General features: G+C 44.4%; 1 protein-coding gene across 5 annotated transcripts in view; it reads right to left on the bottom strand.

The window, feature by feature from the left end:
- The window catches only part of adgrb2 (adhesion G protein-coupled receptor B2), a 930,376-nt gene extending 915,245 nt beyond the window's left edge, over positions 1 to 15,131 (bottom strand). For all 5 annotated transcript variants that reach the window (XM_080211622.1, XM_080211621.1, XM_080211620.1 and 2 more), the window contains exon 1: positions 14,788 to 15,131. The gene's annotated coding sequence lies outside the window, so the exon portion shown is untranslated. The remainder of the gene's footprint in view (positions 1 to 14,787) is intronic.
- Between the last annotated feature and the right edge of the window lie 303 nt (positions 15,132 to 15,434).

Here is a 15,434-nt window from a genome sequence, read left to right on the forward strand (position 1 = left end):
CTCCCAAACACTAAATGTGAGCGAGAATTTTGGCAATGGGCAATAAGAGAGAACAAGCAACAAGAGGAGCTTTAAGTTGGAAAGAGAGAGAGGGAGGTTCAGAAAGATGCAGCAAGCTGGGGTGGAAAGCAAGTGGGAGAGTGAGCAAGTTGGCCAGGAAAGTCAGGAGAGTCAGCAAGTAGGAGAGTTGGAAAGGAGATGGCAAAACATGCTCAGTAACTGTTAAAACAAAAAGGTAGCAGCACTCTTGCCAAACGACTACAATTTCAAACCATGCTAAAATAATAATGCACTTGTAGAACATGTTTGAAACAGCGGAGACCTGCAGAAGGATATACCCAGCAACAGCCAGATGGTTTAATCTTGGTGGTGGGAAGAAACAATACGACAGAATAAAATTAATAGTCACTTGGACATACAAGCATGCGAAGAAGCAGACGACTCGGCTCCTCAAGCCTGCTCCACCATGCTATAGGATTATGGCTGATCTGATTGTAACCTTCACATTACTGCCTGGGTCGCTATTAATCACGAATCTATCTAGCTCTGCCTTAAAAGTATTCAAACATTTCACTTCCATTGCCTTTCCAGGAAGAGAGTTCCAGAGACTCACGACCTCAGAGAAAATATTTCTCCTCAACTCCATCTTAAGTGAGCAACTCTTTATTTTTAAACCGTGATCCATAAATTGAAATTCTGATAGAAAGCGCTTCTTGAGTAAGGTCTCCACAAGCTACATGGAACTGTAGGCCTAGCAAGAGTTGACTGATGGTGGTGAAGCTCCAATTTCACTCAGCTGCCTCACTTAAGTCGAGCAGAGGTGGGTAGGAAATTGGCCAGAATGGTTGCGTCTGCCAAGGGAATTGCCGATCTGAAGCCAGAATGTGAAGTTGGCTGTGACGTTAAGGTTGCCAACTTTGATTGGGCCTACATTGAGGATTTACCTGACAGCCTCTCAACCCCATCTTCCCAAACTATTTACCCCTCACTGAATACTTTTCTCCCACCCCACCCCATCATTAAAAGGTTTATGATAAATTATCGCCAGCCGCTGGTGTGTTTGGAAGGATTTTGCAAGTAACCTCGTTCCCGATTAGCTGCATAATGAATGCACCTTCTTTGGCCATCAAGTCCCAGGGCGAGACTCGAACCCAGAGCTTCTGCCTCTGAGGAAGGGACACTAATTCACTGCACAACAGGACCTCCAATCCCCTGAATGGCTCAATAAAATGGTGGTACTTGCTGCATTAGCTCACAAGTGAATAATGGCTCCCGGGTACAGTATTAGAGGCTGGTAGTGCTTATGGAACTGTACCTGATATGCATTGGTACCTTTTAGCCAGGGGAAGATGATAATTTTAGAAGGGGGGGGGGTTTAATGGAGACTATAAACCACTCTGGCCCAAATTTGCACCAATCACAAAGCAAATTGACCATTTCAATGCAACCTGTCCCTATCAGTAGAATTTAAATGGCTGAAATGTTATGGATTCAAGTTTTCAGTCTTTAAGAGAACATGCTGCATGTTTACAGAAAACAAGTCATTAACACTCTCTTGGCCAGCACCCCAGAAAGTTTGATTTGGGCCTAATTGTGGATCGAATGTAAGAGAAAAACCAGCAACTCCTGTATCCAACCAAATAAAATTTGGAGAGTTGGGGGCAGGGGGAGAAGAATGGTACAGAAACTGTGGAGGGACCGGGTCTCAATCTTCATGTGTGGGGTATCCATAACAGCCGTTTCCTACCTATAGAATGGGTTTAAGGATGATGGCTTAGTGGTGGGGTGGGGGACAGTAAGGGGGCAATATAGCAGCTCATTAAAACCCTAGTAAATCCTGCAAGTTATCTGGAAGATCAGTGCATTGTGTTCAGTGTCTTCAATTTTAACAAGGCAGTGAGTGATTCTCGCACATCCACTGTCTTGCTCTGCTGAGTAGGAGGAGAGAAACACTGTATGACAACCTGATTGCCTTACATTTTTCAAAACTCCAAAAGTAGTCTCACTTTTTTTTGGTTTAAAATTTGTCCTCTCTATAATCTAGACTTTAACTTTAACCAATGTCAAATCTAGAAAATTATGAAACCTGTTCAGGAGATCACATGCATTTCATTTAAGACACTTCCTGAACAATGCAATCTCTACCTCAGTGAGCTACCAGTCCCCAGAAAGCATAATTCCAAAAGAGTTTCTCAAAACTAAACTCAACGACAGTGGACAGTACAGTGGCACAGTGCTGCCTCACAGCGCCAGGGACCAGGTTCGATTCCTGGCTTGGGTCACTGTATGTGCAGAGTCTGTATGTTTTCCCCGTGTCTGCGTGGGTTTCCTCCACGTACTCCGGTGTCCAAAAGATGTACTGATTAGGTGCATTGGCCTTGCTAGCTTCTTCCCCAGTGCACCCAAACAGGCGCCAGAGTGTGGCAACCTGGGGATTTTTACAGTAACTTCATTATGGTGTTAATGTAAGCCTACTTCTGACATGAATAAATAAACTTTAAAAATTCTAAAAACTTAAGATGGTCCAACAAGAGGAAACATCCATTCAGGAGTTTAATGGTTTTGATCAAGTCAGCTCTTACTCTTCTAAATTCTAGAGGGTACAAATCTAAACTCTCCAATCTTTTCCTCTAAGAAAATTTGCCCTTTCCTGGTATAAGTCTTGTAAACCTTCTCTGAACTGCTTCTAACACATTTACATCTTTCCTGAGATAAGGAGACCAATAATGTAGACAATATCAAAGATGGGGGGGGGGGGGGCGCACGCGAGGGGGTGATTTGCCCATCCCGCTGTGCTAATTTTTTAGTGCAGCAGGCTGGGAGATTTCAGCGGGGCCAGATTAGCGCAGTCCACACTGAGCATTTGGTCCTCAGTGCCTCTCCCAACATGAGATTCCTGGAGCTGTCAGCTCAGTGCCAGAAATAGGTATGGAGCTACATCAGGCATGCAAATCTAATTTAAATATCATTAGTGGACCCAGGATTGAAGTCTCAGGGCCTGCTAGCCTCTCCCACCCTGCCAGGAGTGTTTCATTCTTCACTCCAGCAGGGTTTACAGTACCTCCCCATTTCGGGGAGCTAGTGGCCCAATCCCACTGGAGTGAAAGGGGGGCAATGGGGCCCCCCAGAGGATTGGCTGCCAAGGGGTGCCCCCCCCGGGCATTGGCACCTTGGCAGTGCCAACCTGGGCTCCCATGCACTGCCCAATGGGCAAAGTGCCAATGCCCAGAGGGGCAGTGATTGAAGAGGGGGGTGGTGGCTGATGATGCGGGTGTTGGGGGGGGTGCTGGCCAGCAGCCTAGCTGGCCAGCGACTGGGAGGCTAGCCGACATGCGCCACTGCGCATGCTCTGATCTTGGCATTGAGAGATTGGTGCTGCGCAGTGGCCCGCTCAGTGCTCTGCTGCTGGCCTCTCCAGTGGAATAGGCCCCACCCACTGATTTTTAGTGGGATTTACGCTAGTACACTCAGCAGTCCATACAGTGGGAGATTTGGCTCTAAACTCCCACTGAAAAAAAAAGCATGATTTACTCCAGTTTTCACGCAAATTCAAAACTTATAATTTTTGGGGGAAAATCGCCCCATGATCTCATCAATGCCCTGTACAATTGAAACATAACCTCCCTGCTTTTACAAAGGATGAAGGACTTTTACAACAATATGAGGGCGAACTGGCAGATTATCTGTTAGCTCTGTTAGAAGTACTCATTTCCCAAATATCCTCAGGTCTTTTTTGCATGTTACAGAAATGGTTGCTAATGCCTTGCAGTGCATTTAGTTTTATAGAGCACAGTAATGGAACATTGAAAACACACAAGGTTGAAATCACTTCAACTGATGTTATAAAGTTACAACGTGTGGCTTTCATATTAGGTCACAGTACAAAAAGCTTTCATAATACTACAGAGTAACCTGTGTGGGAGAACCATAGTCATAACTATATGCACCCGCAAATCAGAAAAATCCCCAGTTATGCCTGCAATTATGTTAATCAAAATCCTACACTTTTCTGATGAAGCAGAGGATTAATGCCTTGCGCCCAGTACTGTTGACAGAGTTCTTAATCCATTTAGTACAACTATTCCATACATAACGGTGGTTGATTGTACTGTGGTATATTGCTAAATGTGTTTGGTACTCAAGTGAAGTGATTGCTACAATTTACCATTTAAGTAACAGGTACTGCATAATAAAATATTGGTGAATATCGGGAAAGTGGAGCAGCAACCAAATTCAATTCTTTAAAAATGGTATTAAATACTCATCACAACTATTTTACATTTCAGATACAGTAACAACTTACTGACTGCTCTAACCATGTCTGAATAAGAAGGAACAAGAATTTTACACATTCTTACAATTCAAATGGACAATTCTTTCCTGTCTGGGAATAATCCTATGGTAAGAAGTCTCACAACACCAGGTTCAAGTCCAACAGGTTTATTTGGTAGGAGAACTCCTGGCTGGAGACAATACACATCTCTTTAAACTGTGCTTAACCCTCTCTGCAATCACATTGCCTGTACCTTTAAGACTTGATTACCAGTAAAGACTTGCATTCCAACCATTATTTTGTAAACTGAGTTTGTGTCTTTATATCCCTGTTTGTGAACAAAACTCCCACTCACCTGACGAAGGAACAGCATTCCGAAAGCTAGTGGCTTGTGCTGCCAAATAAACCTGTTGGACTTTAACCTGGTGTTGTGAGTCTTCTTACTGTGTTTATCCCACTCCAGCACTGGTATCTCCACATAGTAATCTTTTGGCACACTGGTCTGTGAGTTACTTTTCATGGTTATTCAACAGAAGTATGGAACAACATATCTATAATGCACTCAGTCTCGTTGGTTGCAAATTGATTAAAATGCATCAGATAAGTTAAGCTGAGCTACCTGGTTATCAATGAAACCTATTTCATTGCACAATAGTGGGTCAAGAGGGGCAGCACAGTGGTTAACACTGCAGTTTCACAGCACCAGGGACCCGGGTTCAATTCCAGCCTTGAGTAACTATCTGTGGGGAGTTTGCATGTTCTCCCGTGTCTGCATGGGTTTCCTCTGGGTGCTCCGGTTTCCCCTCTCAGTTCCAAAGTGTGAAGGATGGGTGGATTGGCCATAGTAAAAATTGTCCCTTAGTGTCCCAAGATGTGTATGTTAGATGGATTAGCCATGATTAAATGTGTGAGGTTATGAGGATAAGGTCTGGATAAGATATTCTGTCAGAGTCAGTAATGACTCAATGGGCTGAGTGGCCGCAGCAAGGATTTGATAACAGCCTTCCCTCTGGTTAGCTCCAGAACATGTTGTTCTTAGAAGCTATCCTGAAAACATTCTATGAATTCCTCATCAAAGCTACTTTTTGCCATCTAATTTATTCAATCGATATGTAGATTAAAATCCTCTATGATTATCACTGTATCTTTCTGATAATCTTTTATATTCTGTCCTTCTGTATAGTTATTATTCGGGGGCCTGTACACCACTTCCACAACTGATTTCTTGCCTTCATAATTTCTCATATCAAACCAAACTGCTACTCCATCCTGGTTTCCAGAACTTAGGTCATCCCTCTCTAATGCCATCATTTATTAACAGAGCAACCTCTCCACCTTTTCTTAACCTTCTGTTTTTCCTTGCTGTCACATATTCCTCAATATTCCGGCCCCAAGCCATGTCATCATGTAGCTATATCTGCACTGTCAGTTCATCTGTTTTGTTTTGAATGCTTTATTGAATTTCAATAAACAGCCTTTAGTTTTGTCCTTTTATTATTTTTGTATCATATAGCCTTACCCGCTGATTTATTCTCAGGTTTGCATTCTTTATCCCCTCCCGCCATGGTCTGTTTATCTCTTTATATTAGTCCCTTCCTCTCTTGCCTGTGCTTTTTGGTCTACCATAACCTTCCCTAATTTGATCCCTTACCCACTATTCAGTTTAATATTCTCCCTACTTCCTTAGTTAAGCGACTCGCTAAAACATCAGCCCCAGCGTGGTTTAGATGTAGACCATCCCAACAATACAGATCTGACTTTCCCCAGTACTGGCGACATTGTCCCACAATTGATTCAGTCCGCCTTGTTGTCCAACAAGGGGCATAAATGCGGTGGGTCGTGCGAGGGCTGCTCTTGGATGTTTCGAGAGTAGCCTAGGGCTTCACATCATTAGTGTACGCTTAAACTGGACCAGATGCTGGGCAACACGACAGCTCAGTGACTATCACTGTTTGCTGTGCAGATACATGGATTTGGGCCAGTGTCTGTGGGAGTTTGCGCATTCTCCCCATGCTTGCGTGGGTTTTCACCGGGTGCTCCGGTTTTTCTCCCATGCCCCACAGATGTTATATTAGGCTGATTGGTGTAACAAATTGTCCCTAAATAAGTCTCCCCTCAATCTGGTTTCCAATGTGGAGTGCCATAAGCATAGTCAAGGGTCATGGGTGGAGAGGGGGCTCGTTGGGCAGAAGGGCCTGTTTCCTGTGCTGTGTTGTTCTTTGTTCAATTCGGAACACACTTCACCCAAACCAGTCTTTGAGCCACATATTCACTTCTCAAATCTTATTTGTTCTGTGCCAATTTACACATGGCTTAGGTAATGATCCAGAAATTATTACCTTCTTAATTTGGTACCTATCTTCATACTGACAATGCTGAACTTCCTCCTTTGCCTATATTGTTGGTACCTACATGAACCATGATCATTTGATCTTCTTCCTCCCAATCCAAGTTCGTCTCCAGCACTGAACAGATGTCCTGCACCCTGGCACCAGACAGGCAGCACAGCCATGTGGGCTCTTGTTCCTTGATACGGAGAAAAGTGTCAATCCACCTCATTATACTGTCTTCTATTACCACTACATTCATATGTCCCCCACTTGAATGGCTTCCTGTAATGGTGATGTGGATGTGCCGGCGTTGGACTGGGGTAAACACAGTAAAAAGTCTGACAACACCAGGTTTTAGTCCAACCGATTTATTTGATAGTAAACGCACAAGCTTTCAGGTTAGTCCCTTCGTCAGGTGAATGGAGAATTCTGGCCTCAAACAGAGCATATAAAGCACCGACTGTTTACAGATTACTGATTAGAATGCGAATCTTTACACCTGACCTGCTGTTCAAGTCTTGAAGTGGCCGACAATGTGAGTGGAAGGAGCACTGATCACAGGTTAAAGAGATGTGTATTGTTTCCAGACAGTACAGTGAGTGAGGTTTTGCAAACCCAGGCAGGTGTTGGGGGTTACAGATAGTGCGACATGAACCCAAGATCCTTGTTGAGACCGTCCTCATGTGTGTGGAACTTGGCTATCAGTCTCTGCTCAGCGACTCTGCGCTGTCGTGTGTCGTGAAGGCCGCCTTGGAGAATGCTTACCCGAAGGTCAGAGGCTGAATGCCCGTGACCACTGAAGTGTTCGCCAACAGGAAGGGAACAGTCTTGCCTGGTGATTGTCGAGCGATGTTCATTCATCCGTTGTCGTAGCGTCTGCATGGTCTCCCCATTGTACCATGCTTCGGGACATCCTTTCTTGCAACGTATCAGGTAGACAATGTTGGCTGATGGCTTCTTTAACATGTTTAGGGTGGAAGCTGGAGAAGTGGAGCATTGTGAGATTGTCTGTGGGCTTGCGGTACAGTGAGGTGCTGAGGTGACCGTCCTTGATGGAGATGCATGTGTCCAAGAATGCAACTGATTCTGGGGAATAGTCCATGGTGAGTCTAATGGTGGGGTGGAATTTGTTGATATCATCATATAGTTGTTTCAGTGATTGTTCATCATGAGGCCAAAGGAAGAAAATGTCATCGATGTATCTAGTGTATAGCATCGGTTGAAGACTCTGTGCAGTGAAGAAGTCTTGTTCGAACCTGTGCATGAAGATGTTTGCATATTGAGGTGCAAATTTGGTCCCCATGGCTGTTCCATGTGTCTGGATGAAAAACTGGTTGTTGAAGGTGAAGACATTGTGGTCCAGGATAAAGCGGATGAGTTGTAAAATTGCATCTGGAAACTGGCAGTTGTCAGCATTGAGTACTGAGGCAGCAATGTCATCGTTGTGGGGGATGTTGGTGTAGAGCGCCGAGACATCCATTGTGACGAGGAGTGTCCCTGGTTTAACTGCTCCATGTGTGCTGAGTTTCTGTAGGAAGTCCGTAGTGTCGCGACAAAAGCTGGGGGTTCTTTGTACAATGGGTTTCAGGATGCCCTCGACGTAGCCGGAGAGGTTCTCACACAGAGTCCCATTGCCCGATACGATGGGACGGCCAGGTGTGTTTGCCTTGTGTATCTTTGGGAGGCAGCAGAGATCTCCAATGCGGGGAGTGCATGGAATGAGAGCACGGAGGGTGCTCTGAAGGTCCGGATCAAAGGTCTTGATCAGATTGTTGAGTTGACGAGTGTGTTCTTTGGTTGGATCTGTGGGTAACTGTCTGTAGTGTTCCTCATTGTTTAGTTGTCGGTACACTTCTTTACAGTAATCCGTTCTGTTCAGTATGACGATGGCCCCTCCTTTGTCTGCTGGTTTGATGACAATGTTGCGGTTGGTCTTGAGAGCGTGGATGGCGTTCGTTGTGCTTGGGTGATGTTCGGGGCTGTCTTGTGAGTGCGGCTGATGAATCTGGTGTTAATGCACCTCCTGATGGACAATCTCACAATGCTCCACTTCCCCAGCTTCCACCCTAAACATGTTAAAGAAGCCATCCCGTATGGACAAGCCCTCCGTATACACAGGATTTGCTCAGATGAGGAGGATCGTGACAGACGCCTCCAGACGCTGAAAGATGCCCTCTTAAGAACATGATACGGCGCTCGACTCATAGATCGACAGTTCCGATGTGCCACAGCAAAAAACTGCACCGATCTCCTCAGAAGACAAACACGGGACACAGTGGACAGAGTACCCTTCGTCGTCCAGTACTTCCCTGGAGCGGAGAAGCTACGACATCTTCTCCGGAGTCTTCAACATATCATTGATGAAGACGAACATCTCGCCAGGGCCATCCCCACACCCCCACTTCTTGCCTTCAGACAACCACACAACCTCAAACAGACCATTGTTCGCAGCAAACTACCCAGTCTTCAGGGGAACAGTGACCACAACACCACACAACCTTGCCACAGCAACCTCTGCAAGACATGCCGGATCATCGACACGGATACCGTCATCACACATGAGAATACCATCCACCAGGTACACGGTAAATACACTTGCAACTCGGCCAACATTGTCTACCTGATACATTGCAAGAAAGGATGTCCCAAAGCATGGTACAATGGGGAGACCATGCAGACGCTACGACAACGGATGAATGAACATCGCTCGACAATCACCAGGCAAGACTGTTCCCTTCCTGTTGGCGAACACTTCAGTGGTCACGGGCATTCAGCCTCTGACCTTCGGGTAAGCATTCTCCAAGGCGGCCTTCACGACACACGACAGCGCAGAGTCGCTGAGCAGAGACTGATAGCCAAGTTCCACACACATGAGGACGGTCTCAACAAGGATCTTGGGTTCATGTCGCACTATCTGTAACCCCCAACACTTGCCTGGGTTTGCAAAACCTCACTCACTGTACTGTCTGGAGACAATACACATCTCTTTAACCTGTGATCAGTGCTCCTTCCACTCACATTGTCGGCCACTTAAAGACTTGAACAGCAGGTCAGGTGTAAAGATTCGCTTTCTAATCAGTAATCTGTAAACAGTCTGTGCTTTAGATGCTCTGTCTGAGGCCAGAACTCTCCATTCACCTGACGAAGGGACTAACCTGAAAGCTTGTGCATTTACTATCAAATAAATCGGTTGGACTAAAACCTGGTGTTGTCAGACTTCTTCCTGTAATGGTGCCATGGTCAGTCAGCTAATTTATTTTGCACCCCCAACTGTTATCCAAACAAGCTGAGAAACCTAGTGAACAATTGCAGAGACTGACACTCTTGCCCTCTGAGTTCCCTTACCTGCCTCACCCGCAGTCACACTCTCTTGTCCCTGACCACTGACAAAATCAGAAGACTGTATCCTAAGAGGCGTGATTGCCTCCTGTTACAAAGCATCAAGGTTACTTTCCACCTTCCTGATGTGCTCCAGAGTCTGCAGTTCAGCCTCCAGCTCAATGACTATGAGCCGAAGTTCCTTGAGCCGCAAACACAAACAGCACACGTTTACCCTGAATCAATATGTTACCCAGGAGCTCCCACATGCTGCAACCTTGACACATCACCTGACCTGCCATCTTAATGTGTTTTAAACAATTACTTAAATTATTTACTTATCTATGGTGCTTCTTACATATTTTATTAACTCCATCACCAAGTTATGTACTGTTTAAACCTGACGGATAGAGTGGAACTTACTCACTTACTAACTTGTCACCAAACAGTTAATTCCTTTCCCTGTAGCGAACTAAGAACCAGTCCTAAAGGGTGAGAAGATAGAAAAAGCAAAGGGAAACAAATACCTGCTTCCCTCATTTTCACCAAACTTCCCTACTTACAAAAATTTAAGTTCGTATTGATCTTTCTTACTGCATTCATAAAATAATTAAGCAAAGCCAGTAAAAATTTGTTAAAGGCAAATCTTGTTTCGCTATCTTTATTGAGATCTTTGGTAAGGAAACAGAGTGGACTGATGAAATTAATGTAGTTGATGTTGTGTACAAAATGCTTTTGATATAACACCAAATAACATGTTATCAGCAAAGTTAAAGCCCATGGGATAAAAGGGATGTCAGCATGGATGCAAAGTTGGCTAAATGACAGGAAACAGAGAATATGGTGGTAACCGGTTGCTTTTCAGATTGTAGGAAGCTATGCAAGGGTCTAGACTGAGAAACTATTTCCATTTGCAGGTTTTGAGAACTAAGAAACATGGGTTTAAGGTAACTGGCAAAAGGACCAAGACAGACATGAGGAAAAACATTTTCGCACTGCAAGACTGTGGTGAAGGCAGATTTAATTGTGGCTTTCAGAAGATATTGGTTCATTGTCTGAAAAGGAAAAAGTTGAAGGCCAAGAGAGAAAGGCAGGGCAATGGGACTAGTCAGCATGGACACAACAGGGTGATGACCTCCTTTTGTGCTGTAAATGTTCTATGACACTACAAATAAGAATATATTTAGTATACAGCTAATTATTATATGAATTATAATTATTCATTCTAAAAACTGAGTGCATCAAAGCACCACTGGTTACTCTCTGCTTACCTAGGAGAGTAAAGCTCCAAAAGTACTCAAGAAGATTGACAACATCCTGGACAAAGCAGTATGCTTGAATGGAACCTTTTCCACCACTTTACACATTTACTTCTTCCACAAATTATACACTGTGGTTCCAGTGCGCATTGCTTACAAGGTGCAATGTAGCAACTGTCAAGCTCCTTCAATAGCATCTTCCAAACACATAATCTTTACTACCCAGAAGAAAATGGCAGCAGGGGCATGGGTACACCAATTCCTGCAAGGTCCCCTCCAATTCAGCCTGATTTGGAAATAAATCACTATCCATTCATTATCATTAAACCAAAATCCTGGAACTTCCTCCCTTCTTAACATATTACACATAAGACAGTAGCAGTTCAAGAATGTAGTTCACCACCACCTTCTCAGGGATGTCCCTATTAGAATAATTAGGGGTGGACAATAAATACCGTCCTTGCTAATGATGACAAAATTAAGGACGCATAATAAAAAGTGCACTATGGCACTTTCATCTTGCCGGCTGACAACACTGAGGCCCCAGGAATTTTTCTGAAAATATGAATTTTTCATTCCAGCAATAGGGACAGGCCACATCCGTGAGCCCATTACCTAGCACCTCTCTCTCCACAACTCCCTCAACAATAGCATTGCTTATTTCCTTATGCCCTCAAAAGGACATACACTGTAAGCCCTTATATAAGCTTTGGGTATTTATAATCTAAAAATGGCAGAAGACCTGGAGTGAAAATTGCACATTTTTATATTCTGAAATGAAAAGGAAAACAAAGGGATTCCAAAAATGTATTAAGTAAAATTGGGGATTTGGTTGGTGTTTTGATCCAGAGATGGCTGGCTTTATAATAAAAATGTTTTCATTGTGATGCAAGTCAACAAAACAACTTTCATGTAGGCTGTCAGACATGATTTGTCATTGAAGCATGTAAGGAAATACTTGACAAGTGACCAATACCTGTTGAATGAGGTGAATTTTTCACCGCATTTTATAAGGAAGAAAGGAAAGATCCCTACAGATTAATAATTATTTTGAAGTGATTCTGGAGTCACCATTTTTGATTTTTAGGAGAAAGTCAATGCCCAGTTGCAATCTATTAAAACATTTTGCAAATAAGCTGAAATGCGCACAAGAGAATAATTATTTATTTATAATCATCAATCAAGCTTCCTCAGTTATTTGCAGCTCGTTTATTCCAAACTTTTTAACAGTTTTTACAGGCCTTAGCACTGGTCCTGCTTGATCTGCCTGTCATCATTCTGCAATAGAACTTGGTATCACTCAGTCAATAGAAACTTAATATGCTTAACTGATGGATAAAGATAAACAAAGAAATGTGGCTAAAATGGTGGAAGGGCAGTTAAGAGGCTGAAAGATTGACATGCTGGAAAACAAACTAGGAACAAAAACAGTAAGAATGGGTAGCAGGTCCACCACCATCTACGGCAAGAAGAGTGAATTAACCTTTTGTGTGTAATTCTACATCAGAAGTAAAAACTGAAAAGGTAATCAAAACATTTAGTATGATTATAGGGATCTGTACATAGATTATGAGATTATGAGAGACAGGCAGAGAAAGAGATTGTCAGCTTTAAATTATTGTAGATAATGTGGGAATTTCACACCTGTGTCGCATCGGAACCCTGTCTCTTCAGTACAGTTTATTCCAGGGTCAATTATATCCCGACATTCACATTAACAGCTATAACTTTTCAAACTGTACAAAATAATTATTATGATTAACTATCTACATGAATGTTTTACCAATACTGGAAATCACCTAAAGTAGATTATTTCATGAATACTGCAGAAATGTATCGAGTTCCCACAGAAAGCTAAATAAAATGGTACGCATGAATTTTGGCCAAGACGCTAAATGCGGCCCTAAATAATTCCGTTTCATCTTTAAAAGCATAGCAGTGCGGTCATTTTTACGCATCTGGACACAGAAAATGCAATGGCAAGTTCAGCACGTCCCGCAGCTACCAGAACAGTACGAAAGCTCGATGAAGCTGCAAATAAATTATTTACTTTTTGTTTCAAACCCAAGTTGTCAAACATCATTACTAGTGGTTATACATCTCCATGCCCTTGATATTTATAGCGCGATCTGCCTCCGTTGCCCATTGTTTATTTGTAAAATGAAATCCTCGGACTAAATCACAAAGACTCACCCCTCTCTGTTCCCCAATGCACACCACATTCGTGGCTGATAAACGGATCTGGCACAGGAAATGCAGAAATGTCACCACTGATAAACTTCAAGAGGCAAATCTGGTGGAATTACATTTAGAGGAAGGAAGAGGAATTGGGGGAGCAGATACCTAAACAGCCGAGCATTATTTGGCCAATTAGTGAAAAGATCTCGTTTGACAGACGAGGAAAGGGAGAAGAGAGGCGGAGATACACGTACAGGTAAACATAGAGAGGGGCAGATAGCCTTGAAGAAAGTAAAAAAGGAGAAAAATAAGTGTAAAAACATACGGGAACACATGAACAGGCACGTAAAGGAAAAAGACAGTGAAGAGAGGGAAACGAGAGCGAAAGCCAATAAGTGACACGGGAGCATAAAAAGATGAGGTTCTCTGCGAGATTAGTGTCTTACTGATGCATTGGATCATTTGTGTAAAGTATACAAACATGAATGCGTGCCTGTTCATCCGCAATTACACCGCTCCGGCAAGATACATTTATTCTGGTTAAGGCTGGCTGCTAGTAGAAAGTATACAGAATAAGACATCCCCGCAGTTAACCTGGCCAGCCCCGTCTCCTGGAATGAATACACCGGGAACTGCTGCTAGAATTAACTCCGGAGTTGACACCGCCTGTCTCTCATTTATTTCATACATTTCACAAATTAATTCCCAACCATTATGCCAAAAGAAAAGTGCAACGAAATGTGGCGGAGCCATTCTTGAAAACAAACTCTTTCTGCGGTCCCGTCAGGGTCAGAGAGCGGTTTAATAATTCTGCTTTGATGAGATTTTCGTTCCCTAGTCTCACACCAATTGGCAGAGTGCTCTGCTCCCGAGGCGCCCTACACACTATATATATAAATAAATAATCTGAAGATATGGAGGGAGGGGGGATCAACTCAGAGTAGTTGGAAAATAACTTTCAATGCTGTTCTTTAGAATGAAATGGCGGGCCATGTATTTTGACAAGCAGGGGGGATCAGTGCCGATGGTCAAGCTGCTTTGCAGATTAAGACATGTTTTAAAGCAGCAAACGCACTGATTCACTCCCTGCACCGATCTTCATCATGTCTGTGCAACGCAGTGTGCCCAGTTTGATAGGGGAATGTTAGCACAGGCGATGGATGGATAATATGCACCGCTATCCGGATCGGCCGACACTCTCAGACATTCACCATAGTCGGCGCTAGAGGCTGATTAAAAGCCGCCACCATTAAGCAGTGACAGCCATTTCACAGCGGCTCCTCACACACAACATGCACTTTACAGCGCTTCTGTTTCTAAACAAACTGCACCCCGTTAAAATGAAGTGTGACTAAAAGTACCGCCGCTTTCTCACGACCTGGGTGGGGGAATGTCGTCGCACTTCCAGCCGGGGCTCGGTCCGCCTTACCTTTGCGATCCTAGCAAGAGTTTGGTGCTTCTGCTGCTGACTTTGTCCGGGTGAAGTTTCCCATCCCTGAGACTGCAGCTCTCCTCTATCTCTATTTTTTTTAATTCTCGCGCAGTTGTGTTACTATTCCCTCCCTTCTTTTCTTCTCTTTTCTCTCTCTCTTCGGCCAGTGGGGTTAAAGTGCCCGATGCCAGCCGCCGAGAGCCCGGGTGCCGCTGCTGCGCTGGCAAACGGTGCCGGGATGAGCTGCAATCCCTGTCGTCTCTCTCCCGCTCTGCCTCGCACAGAGCTCGCACATGCTGCTGTCCCCCGCCACACTGATGCTGCTTGCTTGCTTGCTTTGCTTGCTTGCTGCTGCCGGCGCCGCTACTACTGACAAGAGATCCTGACAAACTCTGCAAACACTCCCCTCCCTCCACCCCCCCTCCCCCGCCAACCCCCAAACCAGCGCACGCGCGGCGGCGGCGGCCGCCAACGGCTCAGCTCGCGCGTCAACGGCCAACTGCCAACCTATCGCGTGCCAATCGGGTTGCAGCTGGCTGCCTGCACTTTCCCGCTCTTTCCCCCAGCCGCAGCGGTGGCGCGAGCGGCCCGTCTGCCGCCCCTTCACTCACCTGTACCTGCGTCTCCCCCCACCTCACAGAACC

This window comes from Carcharhinus amblyrhynchos, chromosome 24, assembly GCF_965287045.1.
Source record: "Carcharhinus amblyrhynchos chromosome 24, sCarAmb.v2.hapA, whole genome shotgun sequence".
Classification (NCBI taxonomy): domain Eukaryota; kingdom Metazoa; phylum Chordata; class Chondrichthyes; order Carcharhiniformes; family Carcharhinidae; genus Carcharhinus; species Carcharhinus amblyrhynchos.